The 26,612-nt window shown below is 34.2% G+C and overlaps 1 pseudogene; it reads right to left on the bottom strand.

The window, feature by feature from the left end:
* LOC145624743 (putative disease resistance protein RGA3) lies at positions 1 to 25,978 on the bottom strand (annotated as a pseudogene).
* Positions 25,979 to 26,612: the final 634 nt, after the last annotated feature.

Consider the following 26,612-nt stretch of genomic DNA (forward strand, 5'->3'; position numbering starts at 1 on the left):
TTAAAATATTGGAATTTGCTGAATAAGGGGCCAATCTTCACCATTTGGTTGCTTACATCTTGTTTCCAACTCTGGACATTTACTAATATTAAGTTGTTGTAGAGAAGAAAGGCTGCGCAATGATTGTGGAAGTGAGGCCAATTTCTGGCAACGGTAAATTACAAGCCGTTGGAGATGCTCAATTCCTCGAGGGCTGGGAGATGTTGCAGTGCATCATATGTGTTTCTCAAGCTTCCACAGTTATCTATATTAAGAACTCGAATGGAAGACCTTGGAGATACCATGATCAAATTGGTGGGCTCATCGCAAGACCTGATTGATAAAGACTCTAAACTACAAAAATTAATAGAAAAGGAAACTAGATTATATATTTGGTTTATCGCCAAAATCTTGAGTGTAGGAGTAACTGAAGAAGATGATGTCGATGGTGCTTCTCGATGTGATGCCAGAAGGGATTCCAGCAGCTTCTCTTCAATCATTTCAAAACTTAAGTGCTCAACCCTTGGCAGTATAACAGGTTTCGACATCAACAGTAAACAATCACGAATTCTAACTCGAGAAAGGCAGGGGAAGAGTATTAATGGCAGCTGCTGAGAAGTTAAGTTTTTGTTACTGCTCGATATTATCATCTCTTGTTGCTGAGGTTGAACTTCGTCCATCACTCTTGGTCTTGATCACCAACCCTTTAATTTGAACAATGTTGACAAATACAAATACTCTAAGACAGGGAAGTATGTTGCAGAACAAGGCTCTGCATCATCACCCCAATGATATTCTTCTATGTACTCCACTGCAATGATATCAAGACAGAGACTTTTGAGATGAGGTAGATTACTGAAGCATGGAATTTGCCGGCAATATTCACAGCCTTGAATAGTAAAATAAACAAGTCTAGGGAGTAAGCAATGTAATCCCTCTGCCATCCTAATTGGAAACCTCTCTCCCCGAAGCCTATAACCTCCAAAGATCTAAGGTTTGGAGGAAACATCAGGCATTCGAACAACAACTCCATATCATTAGACGTAGGAGTCACCCTTCTGGCTTCTAACACTGTATTGAAATCCAACGGGAGACCATTTAGCTGTTCTTGTCTGTCCAATTTCACCCTTCTGGCTTCTAACACTGTATTTCTGCGCCATACATGAAATCTAATTGCTAGATTTCCCCTAAGCTCCAAAGTAGCCAGTGCGTCTACACTGTTATTTTTCCCGACCATAAATGTGTTCAATTCTTGGAGAGATCTCATCTTCTCAAATCCTGAAGGCATCTCTCTTAAAATGAAGCATTTCGAAATTCCCAAGCGTCTAAGGTTAGCCAATTTGGAAAAACCATTTGGCAATTGTTCAAGATTACTGCATTCATACAGGTTTAATGTTTGCAGGTTCTCTAACTTTGTGATGGCATCGGGAAGACACTTAATGGAGCTGTATCTAAGATTAAGGTATCTCAGATGTCTCAACCTTCCTATACACCCTGGCTGTGTCTTACCAAATACTACAAATTTTAAGGCACGTAAGGAAACCAATCTGGAAATCGTCCGTGTCAAATCCTCTCTTCGGATCCCCAACTTCCTCAAGGCCGATACTCTCTACGGATGCCTCAATGTACCCTTGGGCCATCCAAAGATGAACGAGCTCGTTCTTCTCAAATTCGTAATCTTTTTCAAACAACGAACAGTAAGCAAAGCATTGTTTCAACGGTGATGGTAGAAAATCTTAACTCAACTTTAAAACGGGCATAATGTTGTCATCTTCGATCACCTTTGTCTTTGCAAGGTGGCCATCACGAAACAACAACCACTCTTGATTAGTGTCTTTAGAGTAAAGGAGGCTTCCAATAACTCTAATAGCAAGTGGTACTCTTCCACATCTACCAACAATATCTTTTCCAATCCTAGTAAAACTAGGACTGCTCTCCTCTTGCCCTTCTTTCAATTCTAATATTTTGAAAAGCTCCCAAGACTCCTCATCTGTTAGCAGTCCCAAATCGTAGGCTGGACACGTCCCAACAACATTTGCTACTACATTAGAACGTGTAGTCACAATTATCTTGCTTCCCTTGCTACCACAATCCAACAAGCTCTTAAGCTTAAGCCATCTATCCCGACTCTCATCCCATATGTCATCCAACATAAGTAGATACCTCTTGTTACTAATTCATTCTCGGATTTTTGACTGAACTTGTTCCAATGAGAGACCATGACAGTTCAAACCTGTCAAGGAGTTGCAAAGTTTGTGCATCACTTCATTCTAATTATCTACCTCAGGTACACATGCCCATTTCATGAGGTCGAAATGGGTCTTTACCTTCTCATAATTAAAAACAATTGAGCTAGAGCTGTTTTGCCTATACCCCCAAACCCGACAATTAGGATGACAAAAACTCTTTCCTCAGTAAACATTGGTTCAAAGAGCATACTAATTATTGCAATTTTATCATCATGCCTACCAATTATATTATCTGGTTGAACAAAAGAGGTGGTTTCTCTTTTGCTCATCAGATAAGCAAAAGGAATGTGAAAATCATCCCTATGATCACAAACACTCGGGTTCAGGCCATCCATATCCGACTTGATGGCATCGAGTTCTTGCCTGATAGACTTGATCTCTCGAGCCACTTTTATACTAAACAAAAGGGGACTTGAATCAAAGAACAACAAGTGTACCTTCATTGCCATGTTTCCTTTGATACGCCGCTTTCTGTTGATTAATAAGGTTTTGATGATTGTAAACTAATGATGGTTATCTATCTAACGTGTTTGTTAAGTTGTGCATAGAAAGAACAAGTTATGCTTGGAACAGGATACAAGGAACCTGAGGAATAGCAAGTATATATATATATATATATATATATATATATATATATATATATATATATATATATATATATATATATATATATATATATATATATATATATATACATACTTCCTCCGTTCTTTTATTATTGCACCACTTGCCTTTTTAGGAAGTTTCACAAATATTGCACCATTTCCTTTTTAGGAAAAAAATTATTTGTGTTCACACTACAAATACCCAACTGCAGACACCCATTTGTGTCTCCCCAAAACCAAACCCGGTGATGAGTACCTTTCACGTCGAACCATAATCGAATGAAGTGAAAGTGTGGAAAGTTTAGTGTTGCAGATAGTTTTAATTCTTTTCTCTTCTCTCTATTTTTTAAAACTTATTTTTAGAAAACAGTCAATCCAGTTTGGTTGGTCCATGATATGGGTCCAATAGTAGTGTAGTTGGATGGGTCTTGACAAGAGCTTTCCAACGATATATTATAAGCCCAATTCCTATGAATATTGAGGAAGTTATGGCCAATTTACTAAACTGGGCCCGGTTTGAGCCTTATATGCGGCCCAATGATCTAGGGGAGGGCCTAATATGATTTATCATTCCTAATGCAATTAGTAATGATTTTAGTCTTCTAGATTCTTCTAGAAGGTTCTTTTCATTCCTAATTCTATTAGCATTGATAAATTGACTTTTGTTGACTTTTCAGAGTTTTAATTAAAATCAAAGAGCATTTTTGAGGGAAATATGATTTTATCCTCATGTACGACAATTTTTATCTGATTTTAAGCGTGAATTTCCAGATCAGCGCTAAACGCCAGCTGTAGCGCCTGGCGCTAATGTTGGCGCCTGGCGCCAATAGCCGGCGTTGGCGCTGGTTCAATTTTTTGTGCGCCAGACTCTGTTTTGATATTTTATCTTTTTGGCTGATTTTCTCTATAAATAACGTGCTAAAAACTCCGTTTTGGATAACCAATTTTCATCTACAATCATTAATTCTTTCATTCACCAACTCTCATCAAGATTCTCTTGATTACTCTCTCTCTCTTTTTCTAAACTAGCTTATCTTAAATATAAAAATTCCGCATTCATTAGATTTAGATACACCTAGCCATATTCGAAGTTGCCATCGCCCTAGACGTGAAAGGTTTTAATTTATGAGGGTTTGGTCCCAAATCTCTCTTTCAATTATTTAATTTAATTGTTTGTTTATTATTTTCCTTGAAGTTACTAACGTGTGTATTTTGTTATTAGAAAGAGGTACGAGACATCGAAGTAAGTACTTTAATGATTTTTATTGATGTTGTGATATAGAGTTCACGCTTAGATTGTTAGTTTGATTCCTAGTATCATGTCTAGGGTAACTTTAATATCAAATATGATTGTTATGGTGCTTCTTATGTTCTTTCTAATATTTATGATTGTTAGTATCATGTTAGAATTAAAGGTTTGATTTTATTGTTTAGTGACGTGCTAGGGTTTGTTATTAATCTTGTTAGTATCATGCCTAAGATCTTGCTATTATTATGCTTTAACGTTATTATGATTATTTTTTATGATTTATGATTATAATTGTTATAATTATTGTTATGATGATTATTTTTAATTATTATTATGATTATTTTTATTATTATTATTATTATTATTATTATTATTATTATTATTATTATGTTGCTTGATATTATATTTATTGTTATTGCTTGATCACACCTTTTTATGCATATTTAAAGGGAATTTGGTACTTGTAATCACGCTTAATGAGATAATTAATAATCTTATTTAGGGTTAATTTGATTATAATTCAAGTGATCGCCAATAATAGTTTATTTGTGCATTAATATTCAACCAACATAGATAAACAGGTTTAGGGTTAACCCTATTGATTGCATGTTAATCGGAAAGCACACATGAATACGATCAGAATAAAGTAGAGGCCTATTATTAGGGTAGGTTCAATCTCTTTTAGTTGGATTTGTACCTTCATCCCCGAACCCTATTTGGTTCAAGACCTTATGGAGTTGACGATCTCTTGGATCGTTAAGGGGTGTAACCTTCACCCTGTGAACGGTTTACAAGTTCCTAAAAAACTTGTTGGCGACTCTTTTGCTCTATCTTCTTCCCGTTTGGACGCCACCGTACTTTAGTGTATGATCACAGTGGGGTTCAAGCTAGGGGATTAATTCTTGAAATTAATCCCTACACTAACATACCCTTGCTTTTTCACACTTACTTTTTTGTTTATCAATATGTTACATGGGTAATTTTGTATTTTACCTTTCTCTTTCTTACTTTTTTCCACTACCAAAATATTTACACCCAACCCCTATGGCGCAATAATAAAAAAACGGAGGAAATATATATATATAGTCAAAGTAAGCATATGAATAGTGTAAAAGTCAAAGTGTTGTGATTATTACAATATGGAGGGAGTACAATGTATGATAATCAATAGAAGAACAAGAACAATAGAAGAACAAGAACAATGATGAGTGTTATGGTTGATAAGCATGATGATGGCTAAGGAACCATGAAGGTAACTATGTAAATAGGTGTTTGCATATATATGTTAGCTTCATGAGGTAAGTACACTATGCATACATGAGTCGTATATGTGTATCAATATTTACATAAGCTGTAAGTTTAATTGGTTCTCTCACTTGAAGTTTGTTTATGACAAACAAACTTCAATCTAATGTTCTCTTAAGTGTTTATGTGAAGACAAGAACTGACTTTGGTGAAGTCAATGGGTTGGAACATAGTAGACTTCAAGAGAAACAAGAGAGAATGAATGAACCTAAAGTAGGTTCTCTCATGAGAACCAAACCACGAAGGAAACTGAAGATATTCTCTAATAAGATGCAAAAGGAACCTTCGGCAAGCTTTCCCACGAGAGCCGGAGCATGTTTCGTAACAGGTACATGAGGTGTTCCCTAACAGGTACACACAAGGAGCTTCCTAACAGAAGCATGACAACAAGCTAAAGAGTGAAGCTTGGACTGCGAAGATGACAGCAAGTTCCAGAAAGGCACCTGGTCTGCGAGCTCCAATAAGGAATGAAAAAGAGTGACAGCAAGTTCCAGTTAGGAACTTGTCCTGCGGTTCCAGAAGTGGAACGTTGTCCCGAGATCTAGAATACATCAATACTACAAGATTCAAGAACAAGAGTTTCAAAGAAACAACATGAAGACGGAGAAATCAAAGTATATCGCTCTAGGATTCATGTAAGTATGTTGGACATAAAAGTCGATCTGGAATAAGTCTGTATAGAACCAAGGTGAACTCCAGAAAATCAATGAAATTAGAGTTACTGACTTGTCAGGAACTCAGAGACTGTCAGAGTTCTAGAACCTAATCGGAACTTAAGTCTGCACGTCGTTAAAGGTTGGTTTTAATGATATATATATTTACCTAATACGTGCATATCTTTTAGGGATTTGATTTTTACAAAATAAAGATATTAATTTTCTAATAAATCCCTTTTGGAAAAAGATAACTTATTTTTTTTGGAAAGTATTTTTAGCAAAATAAGTTTTAAGCAAAATTTAATTTTATGGTAAATATATCTTTGTACAAAAATATGCTAGTATATTTGGAAAATATAAGATTTGAATAAAATATGATTTTATGATAAATATATCTTATTATTATTGACATAATATATTCTTAACAAAAGATATATTTTTGGAAAACTTATTTTTGGAAAATATCTTTTAATAAAACTTATTTTTTACGAAAAGAATAATTTGGGTGTACTATAAATATGCTCATTTGTTTTCATTCAATGTTGAGGCTGACGAAGCTTAGTGGTCGTGCTTAATGGTTTCATCCTTCACCACGAAGTTAAGTCAAACCTACAGGTCAAAGTTCCAGTCAGGTTTTGGTTTCAGTTTGTCGAGTCAGTTCTAGACAGATCTTGAGTGTCCATCATACTAGTTTTATCTCTTTATTCATTGATATGCATTTTGAGTTATTCTTTGAGATCTTGTAAAGGGAAAAAGGGTTTTGAGTATGTTATGTATTAGGGTGTGAGCGTTCGTGAGAAGTCTCGTTATCATAATTGTAAGAGTGCAATGTGTGAGCTTTTAGGGTGAAACCGATTGAGCTTCTAGTGAGAGGCTGAGTGAGCAGTACTTAGGGAGTACGAGTGAAAGTGAGAGACTTAGATTGGGTAGGATAGGGTCCTATCAAGTAGCAAGTTCAGTCAGGAACTTGTGAGTAAAGGTCTGAGTATAATAGGTTGTAACTTGTGTGTTTGCCCTATTATAGTGGATTGGTTTGGCTTGAAATCCCTTGGAGGGTCGAGGTTTTACTTCCAGTTGGGCCCTGGATGGTTTCCTCGTAAAATCCGCTTTGCATTGTCCAAGTTCCTAACAACAATCAGTTTTATATTCCGCGAAAAGTAGGCACTAGGAACATACTATAATTCACCCCCCTTCTTGTAGTATATCATCCGAAATAACACTTTCTCTGTTGAGCAGTGAAGACATCATCAAACAGATCATCTGCCTTGAAGAATACAGCCCTGAGTCTACGAAGCCACTCTTTGATAACAGCACTACGCTCTTCCTCATTGCGCTTCTCAACATCTATAACCTGAGCTTTGATCATCTTGAGGGTTTGCTCGAGCTTCTTCAAGTCACTCCTTGTCCCCCACCACAACGAAACCTCTTGGAATGCTGATTTTCCTAATGATTCCAAATAGAATTCCCTCTGCCATTTTTTCAGTAACTCTCTTTTACACTTCAAGTACACACTCTTGGTAGTATGAGAAAATATATATTGTTGTATTCAACATACATAGATTTACACCTTATATATATCAAAGTTATATCATATTCTTTCTTGTTAGACATGTACAAGTTCAGAATATGATTACATTTTATTTTCTTGGGGCAGAAGTGAAGAATGTAATGCAAAAAATCAAAGGTAAATTTGTCGAAACAAAAAGAAAAAGGTTGATATGTTAAAGTTATAATTGTATTATTTTGCTATCAACAATAGGAAATTGGACCTACACTCAACACTAATTTTACTGGTGGACCAACACAAATCAAGCAACTTTTATTTTTCTAAATGAAATCTTTTTTTTTATTATTTTTTTTTTATTTTTTTTTGTAAGGGGATGATATCTTTTACTTTAGTAAAGCACAATAATAGAATTGTAACGAAATTTTTTCTCTGGAGGTGGATACACCATGCTCTTGTATCCGGATTTCTTTTAAAAAAGGTGGAATGAATATATAGTTGTCCAGTAAAGAATATATAGTTGTTTTGTAAATAACGTATAGCTATTTTATAAAGAACATCACATATAATTGTTTTGTAATGTACATATAGTTGTTTTGTAAAGAACATATAGTTATTTTGTAAAAAAAACAATCAACTTTATATTATTTATATATATCTAAAGAACATGATAATATAATATAATGAATATTATTTTATTCAACAAAAAAAAAAAAAAACATAGAAAGAACATCAATCAATCAATAACTATATACTAAAAGACACACCAGCAATGACACGTGTCAATTTCTGGTGTGTCCTTAGTATTTTTTTTTTTTTAAAAAAAAAAAACAATCCTTTTATAAAACTTTTATATTTAAGGAAATTATTATATACAATAATAATTGTCATAATTAACCATATAAAATAATTAAAGATCTTTTACATTCTATAGATGGGTTCACAACTATAATAGGTATGAGTTTTGGCAACATTACCATATAATTATTTTGAAAATGCTATCTTTGTGAATTTTTTTTAAGAATATATAATCTTAAGAATATACTGGACAAGAATAATTACTAAATCAGGAAGAAAAAAAAAACCTATATAATTTATACATACTTCTTTGATAAAGGACACATCAATTTTGTCTTTGAAAAATTAAAATGACGAGCATCAAATTAGTCGATAAAATGAATGTTAGCAAATGATTATAAAAACGGTTGCTAATTACCGACCGTTTTTAAAATCAGTCATTCAACATAATTTTAATATACTCATTCGACTAAAGTACTAAACAACTCTTTAACGTGATATTAATACAAGTATTTAAATATTTTTGTAAAGACATGATATAAGAAGAAAATAACTATTTTTTTGGTAAAAAATTGCTCACAATAGTTTTAGAAATTTTTTAATTAAAAATAATGTTATTTAATGATGAAAATTACGATATACCGTGCATGGCACGGGACCTAACCTAGTAATAGTATAGTTTAAAGAACATCTAGCTTTTCAATCTTTAAATGAAAAATTTCAATCTTTAAATTAATTATTTGTTCCATAATTAAAAAGTTTTATAATTATTTCCCAATCTCGATTTAGAAATTTGTATATTATTTCTTCATATTTAAATTCACTTGTTTGAATTCTTTAGAGAGAGGGTTTAAAATTTTAGAGAGAGAAATTGAAAATTTATAAAGAAAAAGAAATTTTTACTGATGAAAGACGATGGCTGCGCATTTAGATCGAGTTTCGTGGTGCTTTTGATCATTGTTTTGTTAATGGAGTGATTTCAAAGAAGGTAATTTTGAATGAAATTTTGTATTTATTTTTCATTAATTGTGTTATTTTAGATTTGAATTAAAATATTTGGTAATCATAAATTTCGTTGTTTATTTTTCTTTTTGAAATTTGATGAATCTGGATGTTGAATTTGAGAATAATGTGACAAATGTTGAAGAGGATGTTCTTTATAAGATAGTGTTATCTTCACTGTTATTAATAGCTCAATATTCTCTTTATATATATATATATATATATATATATATATATATATATATATATATATATATATATATATATATATATATATATATATATATATATATATATATATATATATATATATATATATTCTTCATGTTGTTTTAAAATAGACGCTCATAAAATATTACGTTCATTACATTTTAACAATATGTTCCTTTCACTTTAACTAAATGTTCTTTTCATTTTAGCTAAATGCTCTTTACAACTCTATGCAATGTTCTTTCCGCTTTTTTTTTTTTTTTTTTTTTTTTTTTTTTTGGAACGGATGTACCGTGCGCATGATACATCCGCCTCCACGAACCACTAATTGGAATTGTAATCAAACTAAAGAACTTATCGCAATAGTTTTATGGCTATTTTTTTTTAATTAACACCACTAGTCCCAATTATGGTCGATCTTTTTTAAAAAGTCTCAACTCTTGATTAACTTAGGTAAACCTAATTTAAGGGGGGAGATCCTTCTTAAAATGACCCCTAACGTATTTTTAACCGGTTTGATCGATTAATAGTTGTTATTGTTGACCGGTTAATAGTGCCACGTCTATTATTTTCATTGGACATAGTTAAAAAAAGTTAATTCTTTATCACACTAAACACCAACTTTCACCATCTTTATTTTTTTTTTGAAAAAAAAAAACTACTAAAATCTAGCACATGACAATTTTAACTGCTTTACCTGGTCATAAAAAGACAGAGACTGTTTTAAGAAGAACACCCCCAAAATTGGGATCATTATGAGTTAATTGATGGTGAGACCTTTTAAAGAAGAATGTCCACAGTTGCAACCGATAATTTCAATTTTTTTATTTTTTTTTTGAAAATTTAATGGTTTTTTTTTTTTGTCAATAAATTGCTTTTGGGTCTAATTTGGAATTAGCTTTTAGACGTTGTGAGTGTCGATTCAAGGGGAGTGTATGTACAGTCCACATTAAAAAAAGAAAGTAAAGGGCTTTCATTTTATTATCCAAGCGAGATATTCCATCTATAACAAATTGATTTTAAGATGGAATCTTGCTAGATTTAATTTCTCTCCCTTGTGTAATTATGTTTTCTCCCATTTGTTATAACAAGTACTAATTTGAATTTAGGGGTGTTGGTACCAAGCAAAGTACCAATACAATCCTTTATAAATATCAAAAGGAAATGTATGTCATTATTAGGTAATGCATAAAATAACGATGTATATATATAACTAATATTATTCGCCATTGAAAAGGTGATAATTTTATTAAAAATTATAATATGGAGCTAATTGAAAAAATTATAATCATGTATGATTTATGAATATGCAAATTAGTTAATGAGTAATGACAAAATAGAAAATAGCCTAAGGTTACTTTAATGAATCATTAAATTTGTAAGGTTAAGTTTTACCAATTGCAATTCAATCATTACAACTTAACAAAAAGTGGTTGGGATATGCTGTCTTAATCCTGCCAGTACTACTATTATTTTTGTAAAAATAATTGAATTGTTATGATAATATCTAAACATGGATGACTATTATCCCATGTACAATCTAGAATATTCTAGAGTTGGATATTTGGTCTTATCCATTGATGAAACCCTAGGTAATGTACATTATATATATCCCGTACTAGATGGAATATGAAATACAACGTAACAATCTTCCCTCATCTCTCTGTATTTTCTCTTCCATATTTAACACGTTATTAGCACCATTGCTAGTCAACTGAGTAGGATTACCAAACATTTATCTAGAATCCCATATTAATATAATCATGTAAGTATGATCGCAACCCATAACAATTATAATTTAACATTTATCTACTTTTGATGCTTATTTATTGGAATATCAACATATATAACGAATACAGAGCATGATATATAATTTAAGGTTCCATTCTTATTTTTCTCCATGCTAACGTTCTCTTCTTCTATTTCGTTCTTATTTATGCATGACTTGTATCAGGTTTATTTATGCATGATTATAACGTTTAGTACATATTTTGGATACTATTTATATATACTTATCTTTTAATATTATTTTGTATAGTGAAAAATGTCGAACCTTGCCAAGCTCGAATTTGTGGCCCTTGATATTACCGGAAAGAATTATTTATCATGGGTGTTAGATGCTGAAATACACCTAAATGCTAAAGGGCTTGGTGAAACAATAAAAGAGGCTAATAAGGCAACACCTCAAGATAAGGCTAAAGCCATGATTTTTCTTCGCCATCACCTCCATGAAGGGCTTAAAAATGAATATTTAATTGTGAAAGACCCACAAATCCTTTGGAGTAATCTAAAGGAAAGGTATGACCACCAAAAAACAGTGATACTCCCTAGAGCTCGTTATGAATGGTTGAATTTGAGATTGCAAGATTTTAAATCTGTTAGTGAATATAACTCAGCTATGTTTAAAATAACTTCTCAATTGAAATTATGTGGAGAAAATATTACTGATGCAGAAATGCTTGAAAAGACATACTCCACTTTCCATGCTAATAATATTGTCTTGCAGACACAATATAGATAAAAAGGTTTTAAAAAATATTCTGAATTAATATCTTGTCTTCTTGTGAGTGAGCAAAATAACGAGCTGTTAATGAAAAATCATGAATCACGTCCTACTGGCTCTACTCCATTCCTTGAAGCGAATGTGACAACCCATAACGGGAAAGAAACTAAAAACAGAGACCATTCCAGCATCAGTGGTCGAGGTAGAGGTCGTGGTCGTGGCCAATGGCGCGGCCGGGGTCGTGGACGTGGATATGGTAGAGGTCGTGGAGGTCATTTCACAAACTCACATTCCCACCAGAAGTGGGAACGTAGGGATGAAAAAGAGAAAAGTGATAACAATATATGTTACCGTTGTGGAGTAAAAGGTCATTGGTCTCGGGTTTGTAGAACTCCAAAACATCTTATTGAACTTTACCAAGAATCCTTGAAGAAAGGAAAGAAAGTTGAGGCAAACCTTGTTCTTGAAGATGGTGAAGGTGATTTTGATTTTGGCAATGCAAATCATTTCGATGTTGCTAATTTCCTTACTTCCCTGGAAGGGAATAATTTTGATTTTGGCAATACAACTCATTTAGAAGTTGCTGATTTCTTCACTGCCCCAGAAGGGAATAATTAATATTATATTGTTTTGTGTCAGTTTTAAGTATTAGACTTATGTTTGCTCATTCTAGTGATTTACTTAAGTTTTTTTTTTTTTTTTTTTTTTTTTTGTTCGTTGTAATAAGGACTTTTGCTTTATAAATTTAAGAACTATTTGAGTGTTTTTATTGATTTATGTATTTTATCATCTTTATTTTTATGCTTAATATTTTTGACGTGTATTTTATTTCATGAAGAACATGGATATAACTCAAGTTCGATTTGCTATGAATGGTGAAGAATTATGTCTTGCTGACAGTGCAACTACTCATACAATACTTAAAAATAAAAAATATTTCTTTCATTTGATGATGAAAAGGACTAATGTGAGTACCATATCGAGTAGTACAAATATCATTGAGGGCTCCGGAAGAGCCACTATAAAGTTGCCTTGGGGAATAGAAATTAAAATAATTGATGCTTTATACTCCCCATTGTCTCAAAGAAATTTATTAAGTTTTAAGGATATTCGCAACAGTGGTTATCATATTGAGACAATCAATGAAGAAAATAAAGAATTCCTTCAAATCACAAATATAACTCAAGGCTCAAAACATGTTTTGGAAAAACTACCTACATTCTCTAGTGGTTTGTACTACACAAAAATCAATGCTATTGAAGCTCATGCTATAGTAAACAAGAAGTTTACTGATGATTTTTTTGTTTGGCATGACCGGTTAGGCCATCCCGGTTCAATAATGATGCGAAAAATAATTACGAATTCATGTGGACATTCTTTGAAGAGCCATCAGATTCTTCATAATAATTTTTCATGTGCTGCTTGCTCGGAAGGCAAGTTGATTATTCGCCCATCACCAGCTAAAATTAATTTTGAATCAATTAGTTTTATGGAACGTATACAAGGAGATATTTGTGGGCCCATACATCCCCCATGTGGACCATTTAGATATTTTATGGTTTTAATTGATGCATCAACTAGATGGTCACATGTGTCTTTGTTATCAACTCGTAACCTGGCGTTTGCGAGATTACTTGCCCAATTGATTAAGTTACGGGCACATTTTCCAGATACTCCCATTAAGACTATTCGGCTTGACAATGCCGGTGAATTTACATCTCAAGCTTTTAATGATTATTGCATGTCTATTGGGATAAATGTTGAACATCCTGTAGCACATGTTCATACACAAAACGGTCTGGCAGAGTCATTAATAAAACGTATTCAGTTAATTGCTAGACCATTGCTTATGAAATCCTATCTCCCAATTTCTGCTTGGGGACATGCTATATTACATGCAACATCACTAATTCGCATTAGGCCAACAAGTTATCACAAGTTCTCCCCATTACAATTGGTTTATGGTCAGGAACCAAATATTTCCCATCTAAGAATTTTTGGATGTGCGGTTTATGTTCTAATAGCTCCACCACAACGCACTAAGATGGGCCCTCAAAGGAGGTTGGGGATATATGTTGGGTTTGAATCCCCGTCAATAATTAAATATCTTGAGCCTACAACAGGGGATTTATTTACGGCTCGTTTTGCAGATTGTCATTTTAACGAGTCACTTTTCCCAACATTAGGGGGAGAAAAGAGAGAGCTGGAAAAGGAAATTAAATGGAATGAATTATCATTATCCTATCTTGATCCTCGAACTAAACAATGTGAACTGGAAGTTCAAAAGATAATTCATTTACAAAGTTTAGCGAATCAATTGCCAGACTCGTTTGCTGACCCAAAAAGGGTGACCAAGTCACATATTCCAGCTGTAAATGCTCCATTTAAAATAGATGTCCCGGAAGGACAAAATAAAATTGCTGATGAGTCTAAACCACGCCAGAAACGTGGAAGACCAATAGGTTCCAAAGATAAGAATCCTCGAAAAAGAAAAGGAGCATTGATTGATGATGGTCAAATTGAAGAAACAATTTCCGAAGGATCTCTAGAAGAGACTTTAGACATGATACAAGAAGAAATTCAGGTACCTGATAATGAAGAAATTTTAATAAATTATATCATGTCTGGAATTACATGGAATCGAAATCAAATCGACGTCAATGATGTTTTTGCATGCAATGTAGCATTAGATGTTATGGATAATAATGAGGATCATGAACCAAAATCCATTGAAGAATGTATACAAAGAAATGATTGGCCAAAATGGAAAGAAGCAATTGAAGCAGAATTAAAATCTCTTGGAAAAAGAGAAGTATTCGGACCTGTAGTCCGTACACCTGAAGGTGTAAAGGCAGTGGGATATAAATGGGTCTTTGTGCGAAAGAGAAATGAAAAGGGTGAAGTTGTAAGATATAAGGCACGCTTAGTTGCACAAGGATTCTCACAAAGACCTGGTATTGATTATGAGGAGACATATTCTCCTGTGGTGGATGCAACAACTTTTAGATTTTTGATTAGTCTGGAAATAAGAGAACTTGACTTACGTTTGATGGATGTAGTCACAGCTTATTTATATGGCCCACTGGATAATGACATTTACATGAAGCTCCCAGAAGGATTCAAACTGCCAGAAGCAGCAAAATCTAGTTCTCGAGAACATTTCTGTATTAAATTGAACAAATCTCTTTATAGATTGAAACAATTTGAGCGTATGTGGTATAATCGTCTAAGTGAGTATTTGTTGAAAGAAGGTTATAAGAATGATCCTATCAGCCCATGTATTTTTATAAAGAAATTTGGATTAGGATTTGTTATAATTGCAGTGTATGTTGATGATTTGAATATCATTGGAACTCCTGACGAGATTTCAGTGACTGTCAATTATTTAAAGAAAGAGTTCGAAATGAAAGATCTAGGAAAGACCAAATTCTTCTTGGGGTTACAAATAGAGCACCTAGAGAATGGAATCCTTGTGCATCAATCAACATACATAGAAAAGGTTCTTAAGAGATTTTCTTTGGATACATCACATCCATTGAGCAGCCCTATGGTTGTAAGATCACTTGAAGTAGAGAAAGATCCATTCCGACCTCGGGAAAATGATGAAGAAATTCTTGGTCCTGAAGTACCGTATCTTAGTGCAATTGGAGCACTAATGTACCTTGCAAGTCATACACGACCTGACATATCATTTTCAGTTAATTTATTAGCAAGGTTTAGTTCATGTCCAACCCGAAGGCATTGGAATGGGATTAAACATTTACTTCGTTACCTTCAAGGTACGAAGGATTTGGGTTTATTTTTCCCAAAGTTGTCCAAAGAAAATTTGATTGGTTTTGCAGATGCAGGTTATTTATCTGATCCTCATAATGGTCGGTCACAAACTGGATATGTGTTCACATATGGTGGTACTGCCATTTCTTGGCGTTCCATGAAACAAACCATTGCAGCTACTTCTTCCAATCATTATGAGATTTTAGCAATTCACGAGGCTAGTCGTGAATGTGTATGGTTAAGGTCGGTAGTTCAACATATAAAAGAAGTTTGTGGTTTATCATCTGGGAAAGAGGCACCGACAACTTTATATGAGGATAACGCTGCTTGTATTGCTCAACTTAAGGAAGGATACATTAAAGGCGACAGAACAAAGCACATCTTACCCAAATTTTTCTTCTCTCATGATCTTCAGAAGACTGGAGATATAAATGTATTGCAGATTCGTTCAAGTGAGAATTTAGCAGACTTATTTACTAAGGCTCTTCCGACAGCAACATTCAAAAAGTTAGCTTACGGCAATGGATTGCGTCGTCTTAAAGATCTCAAGTGATGTAGTCATGAGGGGGAGTTAATGCGCGCTGCACTCTTTTTTCCTTAACCATGGTTTTTTCCCACTGGGTTTTCCTAGTAAGGTTTTTAACGAGGCAGCATCTTATGCGCATTATAGTGTATTATTTTGTACGGGTTTTGTAGTAAATGTTAGTTATTGTTTTATTCAATATATAGTCATCCAAGGGGGAGTGTTATGATAATATCTAAATATGGATGACTATTATCCCATGTACAATTTAGAATATTCTAGAGTTGGGTATTTGGTCTTATCCATTGATGGAACCCTAGGTAATGTAAATTATATATATCCCGTACTAGATGGAATATGAAATACAACGTAATAATCTTCCCTCATCTCTCTGTATTTTCTCTTCCATATTTAACATGAATCTCTAAATAACTAGACAAGTGTTTTTGGGATTTTATTTTATTATTTGTAACATTTTTTTAATTCCATGTGATTGACGTAAATTGAAATAGTTAATGTTTAATAACATGCATTCACCCAACTATTTGACATGTTCGTCGGGTTTGGAGATTTCGTCGGCACCATAGCTACTATACTCTATCTTGACAACATTAAGATCAACGGTATAAGTTTAATTAATGTATCAATTTGATTAAATTGAAAATATGCTTATTTAATCTAATTTTTACTAAAGAATTGGGCAGAATTTGTTGTCGCAATGGTTGCTGGGATAGATTTTGGAGTGATTTGTGGATGTAGATGCTGGTTACCAAAGCGTCGAGTTTTTTGAGTTAGATGATTTTAATTAATTATTAATTTGTATTACTCTTTTGACTCGCTAAATCGAAAAATAAAAATTTAATTCACCGGCTCTGACAAGAATGGTGGCTGGAAAACTCGCTAAAGGTGCGCTTTGCACTGTACCCAAGTCATTAGTTTGTGGTGTTTTTCCTACTACGCAAGGTATAAGGTGCTAGGTGCACTTAAGCAATTGTTCAGTGTGTTGAGACCACTTTTCTTATCTTTACTTTTTGTCAATTTACTTTAAATAATCTCAACAGATTATTTTAGAATAATCTCAACTTTGGGGTCTAATCAACCACCTTCCCAAACCTCCCACCTAAAAGTCTGAATCAGACTACCCCCCCATTGGTCCATTGCCTTTCCCTTCCCTATCAAAGTAACACTACCCTCCAACCCTATCGGAAAAGCCCAAGCCCGTGCCTTTCCTGGGCAATGATAGCAGCCTGACCCCACTTCTTTCCCCGTCGATGATTGTAACCCCGACCACACCCTGTCCTTGTCGACAATAAAGTCCCCCAACCCTTTCGTAGACTAACGACATCCCCCTACCCTTGTCGGTGAATAGTTGCCTCCCACTTCCCCTTCATTGAAATATCAATTGTGGTCTTTGTGGCCTAGTGGGGGGGGGGGGGGAGTTTAGGTGAGAAGGCCAGGGGTGAGGTTTGGTGGTCGCACTATGTAGGGTCATCTTGGGATCTGGTGATGAGAGGGTGTTTGAAGGTGAGGTAAGGTGGGTCAAGTGGTGGTGTGGTGGTGGTTGTGATGAGGTGGTGCAAGTAATGGTGGGGTAGTGCTCATGGTGAACAACCATAGAAGAGAGGGGGATGTTGGACGGAGGAGAGTGATAAAAGGAAAATAAAATTTAACCTATTAAACAGGTTGTAGGTAAAAGGGACTATTTTGAGTAGCTGAAGATCAAAGGTGGAATTATTATTTTCAGATTTCGAAAAGTTGAGATTGTTTTGAGCAGAAATAACAAAGATGGGATTATCAATTATCAATTTTCCTTATTAAAAGCAATTTTTTGCTTTTAAAAAGAGGGTAAAAATCTTTTATTGATGTAGCATAGATATCATAACACTTTATTTACAAGATTGCCATTAAATAAATGCCTAAAGTTTATCTAGATGATAAACTTGGGCTAGCTCCTGCCTACACACTAAATTCATTGGATTCATTATAATTTGGTGCCAACAAATATTAAGTGGTATTTTTTTTTTTGACATAAGCTTAAACGACACACTACATAAAATAATTAAAAGAAGTAAGACTAGAGTTTGCAGTTGTAGCAAGGTTGTGGGCCTTCTGGACCATATCCCGTTGCACTTTGTGAACGCCGCACCAATTAAATTATCGACTGAGCTGACGGATACGATCCATCGTCCATTTAAGAGTAATATCCTGATCCTTTAAATTCCTGAGTGAGTAAACTAAAGAACATAAATCGGTATTAATAGTAACAACACGTAACATCCGTTTGATAGCTGTAGACACCCATTTGTGTCTCCCCAAAACCAAACCCAGTGATGAGTACCTTTCACGTCGAATCATAATCGAATGAAGTGAAAGTGTGGAAAGTTTAGTGTTGCGGGTAGTTTTAATTTCTTTTCTCTTCTCTTTGTTTTTGAAAACCTATTTTAAGAAAACAGCCAATCCAGTTTGGTTGGTCCATGGTATGGGTCCAATAGTAGTGTAGTTGGACAGGGCTTGAAAAGACCTTTCCGACGATATATTATAAGCCCAATTCCGATGAATAATATTGAGGAAGTTATGGCCAAATTACTGAACTGGGCCTGGTTTGAGCCTTATATGCGGCCCAATGATCTAGAGGAGGTCCTAATATGGATTTATCATTCCTAATGCAATTAGGAATGATTTTAGTCTTCTAGATTTTTCTAGAAGGTTCTTTTCATTCCTAATTCAATTAGCATAAATAAATTGACTTTTGTTGACTTTTTAGAGTTTTAATCAGAATAAAAGAGTGTTTTTGAGGAAAATACGATTTTATCCTCCTGTACGGTTAAATTCTATCTAATTTTAGAAAACGCGTCAAAAACGGGATTAGCGCCTAACGCCAGACATTAGCGCCTGCGCTAATGTTAGCGTCTGGCGCTAATTGCCAGTGTCGGCGCTAATCAAGTTCTATTTGCGTCAGAACTCTGTTTCGATTTTTTATCTTTTTGGTTGATTTTCTCTATAAATAGCCTCCTAAAAACTCCGTTTTCAATCATCGATTCTCATGAATTCTTGTTCTTTCAAATTCTCACCAACTCTCATCAAGAAATTCTTGATTATTTTCTCTCTCTCTCTCTCTTTTCTAAACTAGCTTTTCTCAAAATACAAAATTCCGCATTCACAAGACTTAGATACACCTAGCCATTTTCGAAGTTGCCTTCGTCCTAGACGTGAAAGGTTTAATTTCTGAGGGTTTGGTCTCAAATCTCTTTTTCAATTATTATTTAATTTAATTGTTTGTTTTATTATTTTCCTTGAAGTTACTAACGTGTGTATTTTGTTATTAGAAAGAGATACGAGGCATCTAAGTAAGTACTTTAATGGTTTTTATTGATGTTATTATGTAGAAATCATGCTTAGGCTGTTATTATGATTCCTAGTATCATGTCTAGGGTAACTTTAATATCAAGTATGATTAAAAGTATGATGCCTTTTATATTCTTTCCTAATAGCATGTTAGTATGTATCATGTTAGGGCTAAATATTTGATTTTTATTGCTTAGTGACATGCTAGGATTTGTTATTAATTTTGTTAGTATCATGCCTGGGATCTTGCTATTATTATTATTATTATTATTATTATTATTATTATTATTATTATTATTATTATTATTATTATTATTATTATTATTATTATTATTATTATTATTATTATTATTATTATTATTTAACATGATAATGTTAATTAAGATTATAATTGTTATAATTTATGATCATTTTGATTATTATTATTATTATGGTTTTAATTATTATTTTGATGATTATTATTATGTTGGTTGATGCTTGTTTATTGTTATTGCTTGATCACGCTTTTTATGCATGTTTAAAGGGAATTGGTACTTGTAATCACGCTTAATGAGATAATTAATAATCTTGTTTAGGGTTAATTTGATTATAATTCAAGTGATCGCCAATAATAGATTTATTTGTGCATTAATATCCAACCAACATAGATAAACAGGTTTAGGGTTAATCCTATTGATTGCATGTTAGTCAGAAAGCGTACATGAATATGATTAGAATAAAGTAGAGACCTATTATTAGGGCAGGTTCAATCTCTTTTAGGTTGGATTTGTACCTTCATCCCCGAACTACCAGTCATGGTTCAAGACCTATTGGAGTTGACGATCTCTTGGATCGTTAAGGGGTGTAACCTTCACCTCGTGAACTGTTAACAAGTTCCTAAAAAACTTGTTGGCGACTCTTTTGCTCTATCTTCTTCCCCTTTGGACGCCACTGTACTTTAGTGTATGATCACAGTGGGGTTCAAGCTAGGGATAACGCTTGAAATATTCCCTATAATAGCCCACCGAAGCCCCTCCAAGCAAGCATTCATTTTCGCGTGTAATGCTGATTGTGCCAACCCATGGGAAGCTCCACCCAATGACCCCTGTTCCCTGTACTCCCCAAACTATGGGCACCACCCCATTCCTTATCTATGAGTGTGCCTATTCCAAGATCCATCGACCAGTATGATCATTGGCCTCAACCCTTCACCCGAGTCTTGTAAAATAGCTCGTAGAAACCCGGGAGGGTGGTCAGCGATCTGTTCCGGTGGGTGTAAGGATCTAAGCATATTATCTGTCCCTGTAATAAAAATGCCCTGCTGGCAAAGACCCTCGCAAATAATGGATGGTATAGAAATGCCGATTGTACCCGGGACGCTAAAGACCCTATTATTCCTCGAAATCCACAACCCCTACATAGTTGCAATAAAAAACGTGGTTCTATGACCATGGTAACCATCCTGGCATATGAAAAGCCGGATATAGTACAGGATCCAATCTTCAAAGGATTGGTCTGCATTAGATTGTGAGTGGATTTGTAAAATTCCATCCCTCCAAGCATCTTGAGCAGAAGTGCAAAATCTGAACAAGTGTTGTAAATCCTCCTCATGAGACCCACAAAGGTCACACCGAGGGGTCGTTTGGTTCACACAGGGTAAACAAAATGGAATGAAAGAGAATGGAATGAAAAACCATTCCAATTGAAAAACCATTCCAATTGCTATGTTGTTTGTTTACAAAAAAAAACAAAGAGAATCCAACCACCATTCTAAACACTACACCACCACCCCACCACCACTACTACAAACACAACACCTTCCCTTTTTTCACTTTTCCAGCCACCCCACCCCTGTAATACCCCGTATTTTTTTTATGTATTTTTATAAAGTATTTAAGTATTAATAAAATGTATTGTTAAGGGCTCAAGTATTTTAATTAAATATTTTAAAGTGTTAAAATATTTTAAATATAAGGTTTTATAAAAGTAAAATATATTTTGGGTCAAACGTTTATTAATTATTGAACAATGTAAATTATTCTTACATACTCTTATTGGAATAACCCATTCCAAAACCCATAACTTAAGCCCACATTTTTATAAGCCCAAATTTAACCCTACACTTTCTACTCTATAAATACCCCATGAATCTCCAAAATTTCCCACACAAAAAGGTTAGTCTTATTGTCTTTCTCTTTTGTTTTATTAATTTGTGTAATTATAATTATTGATTTATGGGTTTTGATTTTATTGTTTGAAATTAATTTAATTAGTATCAAATTGTATTTTTGATGATTAAACTTTATAATTTTTAAATTTTGTAAATTTTATAACCTAGGGTTTTTAGTTATTGAAAATCATGATTTTAGGGTTTTTATGAACAGTTGATTTAGGGCTTTTGTAGTAATGATGTTTTGAAAATTTGGTGATTATAACTACTGATTAGTTTAACTTAATTCCAGATTATTTTGAACACGTAAATTCGTGTTTTAATTATTAGATTTCCGTTCGTTAATATTGATCATGTTTTAATCCCGATCAGGTTTTGAACTCATCCGATTTTGATAAAAAAAAAATAGTGTTTTTCATGTGGAAATAACGTTCTAAGACAGAATCACTACCTTTGGTAGTATGCATCACCCTCTCGTGGCCAAATTCAGCCTCTAAATATGATTTTCGGGCAATTTTTTATTTTTAACGAAGTTTTTTTTTTTATGTTTTAAATTTTATCCTTGAGTTTAAAGGGTAAGAGATAATTTAATTTTTCTATGGATAATTTAAGTATAAAGATGTATTTTGATGAAGTTCTAAAGGGTTTTTGATTAGTTTAAAATGCTGGAATTTTAATTAAAGTAGTATAATTGTGATTTTAATAAAAGGGTATGATTACCCATTAAAAAGAAGTTTAATTAGGGGTTTTTAAATAATTTCAGATTATTATAATTTATTTAAAGTGAGTTTAAGTTGCTGGAAATTGTGTATACAAGGGTAATTAATCTAGTATTATTGTCCCTTTATGTAGGAGACTTGGTTTGAGAATTGTTGTAGAGTACTCGGTTATTTAAAGAGCTTATTTGAGGTACGTTCGCATACTTAGTATATTTTGGTGATGTACTTTCATGCTAGGCTTGATTTAAATCAATTACAAGTAGTATCATGCTAAGGTCTATGATTGAAATTGTGAATTATTGGTGTTGGTGATTGAATTGTGAAGCATGATTTATTTGTGATTGTTTATGGATTTGGAAAATTATATTTTGGCATGATTATATGGACTACACTTTTATTTATGGCATGTTGGAGTGCATGTTTAATTAAACTACATGTTTAATTTGGCCTGGAATATTGGAAAGGAATATAATTTTTATTGATACTTTAAGCATGAGGAAAGAGCTATATAAGTGTCTATGTACACGAGGAATAAATTGTATGTTGGTTCCTTAGTGCACTTAAGGTGTTTTTAACACCGAGGGATAGGATTTTTGGCGCTTTATGCGTTTAAGGTATCTTTGACACTGAGGTAGAATTAAAAAGGGTTCAACATTAAATATTATGTGGTCACTAATTATTCAAGAATTAAATTGGTATGTTTGTTTGATTGAATAATTATTGTTGATTGAATTATTATGATTTGAGAGTCATCGCCAAGTCTAATAATATGTAAATAACGTAAAGTGAAAGAGATTACGCATCAAAACTCTTGGAACGTATATACTTTGAGTATGAACGTATGGGGGGGAGTTATGGGGTTTTATATTTAACCATAACTTCTAATGGAGTACAGGACGATGTACATTCCTTTTTATTTATTATTATGCGCTGGAATTCCGCCACCTATGTGTGGTTTTGTCGCTGGCACGGTTAGCTCCCGTGTCAGTTAACCTCAATTTATTTGGGGGAGGTAGAGTTGGAAACCCGTTCGATGCGTAATCAACGCTAAATAAATTATTTAGTGGTCTAGTTAAAAAGTCTTGTTGAATGTTGTGTGTGCTTGTAAACAGGTGCATTGAGGTAAGTGTGTGTTGATAGGTGAAAGTAGGTTAGTGTGTTTATTTACGCTTATGTACTCAGCTTTGCTGATTGTGTGTGTTTATGTGTTTTGGCCATGTCTTTATCTTGACCCTATGATGACCCATTTTTAATGGAGAGTAGTAGAGACAAGTAGAGATAAGCTTTTTAGGTATTGAAGCATATTCATGACGGGGCATGAGTAAAGAGCGAATCATGCTAGTTTCTATTAGTTTACAATGTGTTTCTGCTTTAATTATTTATGCTATTAATTATATGTGGAGCTAACATCGAGTTTTGGATTTGGTTTGGTTTTTAATAAGGGCCTTTTATGGTTCCAAGTTGTAGGTTGATTTTCATTTTACTTCGTTTATTTTGGTTTTAACTTTACTTTCATTTGGATAACTTATCAAGTTGGTTTGTTTTGGAAAGGTTTTAAAAATTAGTCTTCCGCTGTGTATCTTTGATGTTTGCCTTAACCGTTTCCACGGTGGCGGTAATGTCTTAGATATTCCTATTTAAAGTTTTATACAGGGAAAAACAGGTATTTTAAAATAAAGAAATTTCTAGGGTGTTACAACCCCACCACCACCTTCGCCGCTCCTCCCCCACCCATCGCTGCCCCTCTCCGGCCCCTTACCGCCCCCTCTCTCCCCAAAAACCCATCTTCTTTCCTGAAAAACCATCCCCCACCAACGAAAAAACCCTAAAAACCCCTCCACCTCCACGGAAAATAGTCGGCCACCCCTCCCTTCACTCTCAAAACCCTCGGGCGAGGGTTTCGAGGGTGGGAGGAGGGGTGGATGACTTTATCGTGGGCTGGAGGGGTTTTAGGGTTTTTTTTCATGAATTAATTTTTGGGGGATGGATGGAGAGGAGGGGCGGCGAGGGGGAGGTGCAGCAGGAGGAGGGGCGACGAGAGGTGGGGTGGCTCAGCTATGGGGTGGTTGTGGTGGGGGAATAATTTCGGGAATGGTAAGGGGGTTTATCAGTGGTGTCGGTGGGCTGAAGAGGGGCGTCGGGGGCAGGGGAGAGGCGACGGTGGGAAGGGGAGAGGCGACAGTGGGATAGAGAGAGGCGGTGGTGGGCGGCTGGGTGGTGGAGGTAGGTTAGAAGATTGTGGCTGGTGGTGAAGTGGTGGGTAGGGAAAGGGAATGCAAAAGGGTAGGGGGTGGGGAATCAATTTGGAATAAAAATGCGTAAACTCAAAAATAAAAATAGGGAAAGGGAATGACAAAAACAAACAAGCAAACAACAACAAAGGGAATGATACCCTTTCCCTTTGATGATTAACCAAACCAAATGGCCCCTGAATATTAATCTCCAATCCTCTTCTACCCAGATTACACCGTGTTGCAATTCCATTCCTAAGGAGTTTCCACATAAACAACTTTCATTTTGGCAGAATATCAAGTGACCACAGTGTTTTATATATATCCAGAATATTGTCGTGTGTTTGTGGTGCAGTAGACTGTTTAAGGAACGCATACCCCGTTTTGACTGTATAACAGCCAGACTTGTGGAAACCCCAGTACAAAAAGTCATCAACATCATTGGTTCGGTAATTCCAAACTAGCAATCAACGAAGCATCTTCCTGCACAAAAGCACGAAAGCAATATTAAGTGGTACTAAAGTAATGCTTAGTTGCTCAAATAATTAGTACTTTAACATTTGATTTGTAATTAGTACTAATTAGAATTTAGGCGTTAGTGTCGATAGATACAATACTTTATATTATTATTTCCGAGGAAAACAAGCTAGCATTAATTAAGAAACAAGATTATCCATCAGTACATAAGGGGTTATTACATGTGCGTAAAAGTTCTCCCACACTTGTTCTACCCCAAATACACCTAGCCAAAAAGGCCCCCCGTTGCACAATCATTTTATCCAAAGCACCCCGTTGCACGACCATGTTGCACATGTCACCTTTAGCTACACCGTTTAGCATGGCCTCACATTAATCCACACTTAAACTATAAGTCACGAACTCGCACACATTCAAAGATAAAGTGGGCTGTAGACTCACCTGCGGACTGACACCAAGGGCACCTAGCATATTCAATCAAGTGACGCCTGCACCAAAGGTCTCTAACAGGCAGTATGTTGGTACACAACCTCCACAACAAATGGTGCACTTTCGGAGATACGTCCAACTTCCATATATCCACAAAGGCTTTGTGAAATGCATCGAGATTGCAGCCCTTACCAAGCATATAAAAGGAAATGAATTTCTTATTAGGTAATGCACAAAATATATTCACTCCGTTTATAAATACTTGCTCCATTTTTCATTTTTGGCCGTTTTAAATACTTGCTCTATTTCCTTATTTGGAAAGCTTTATAATATTTAATTTATTTATCTCAACTATTGGACCCAACATAAATCATACTTCCTCCGTTTCTTTATAGTTGCAATACTTCTCTAAAATAAAAATGTTACAATAGTTGCAACACACCATAAAAGGAAGGTTTTTAAGGTGAAAATTATACTATTACCTTTATTCAAAGCACATGACCCACTTGATTATACTCCTAACAATCTCTAAACCTCATTTTAAGTGTATTATATCATGTGAGGTCCACTTTTTTTAAATACCGTGATAAAGTTTGTGTTGCAACTATGAAGAAACAGAGGAAGTATTTTATTAAATTCATATTCTTTTTCTTCCAATTCTCTAAACTTTTTTTTTTTTTTTTTAATTCTTCCACCAACTCAACTACCTCTATATTTTATTACTTTCTCCAATTTATCCTAAAAGTCTGTGCATGGAAAAATGAAGCAAATATATAAAAAGGAGGGAGTATATAACTAATACTTCGTATAAGTATTTTCCATTGAAAAGGTAATTATATAATTAAAAATAACAATAGGTAGTTAATTGAAAAACATTATACTCTTATATGTTATACTTCCTCCGT

Source organism: Chenopodium album, chromosome 3 (genome assembly GCF_948465745.1).
Source record: "Chenopodium album chromosome 3, dcCheAlbu1.1, whole genome shotgun sequence".
In the NCBI taxonomy this organism is placed as follows: domain Eukaryota; kingdom Viridiplantae; phylum Streptophyta; class Magnoliopsida; order Caryophyllales; family Amaranthaceae; genus Chenopodium; species Chenopodium album.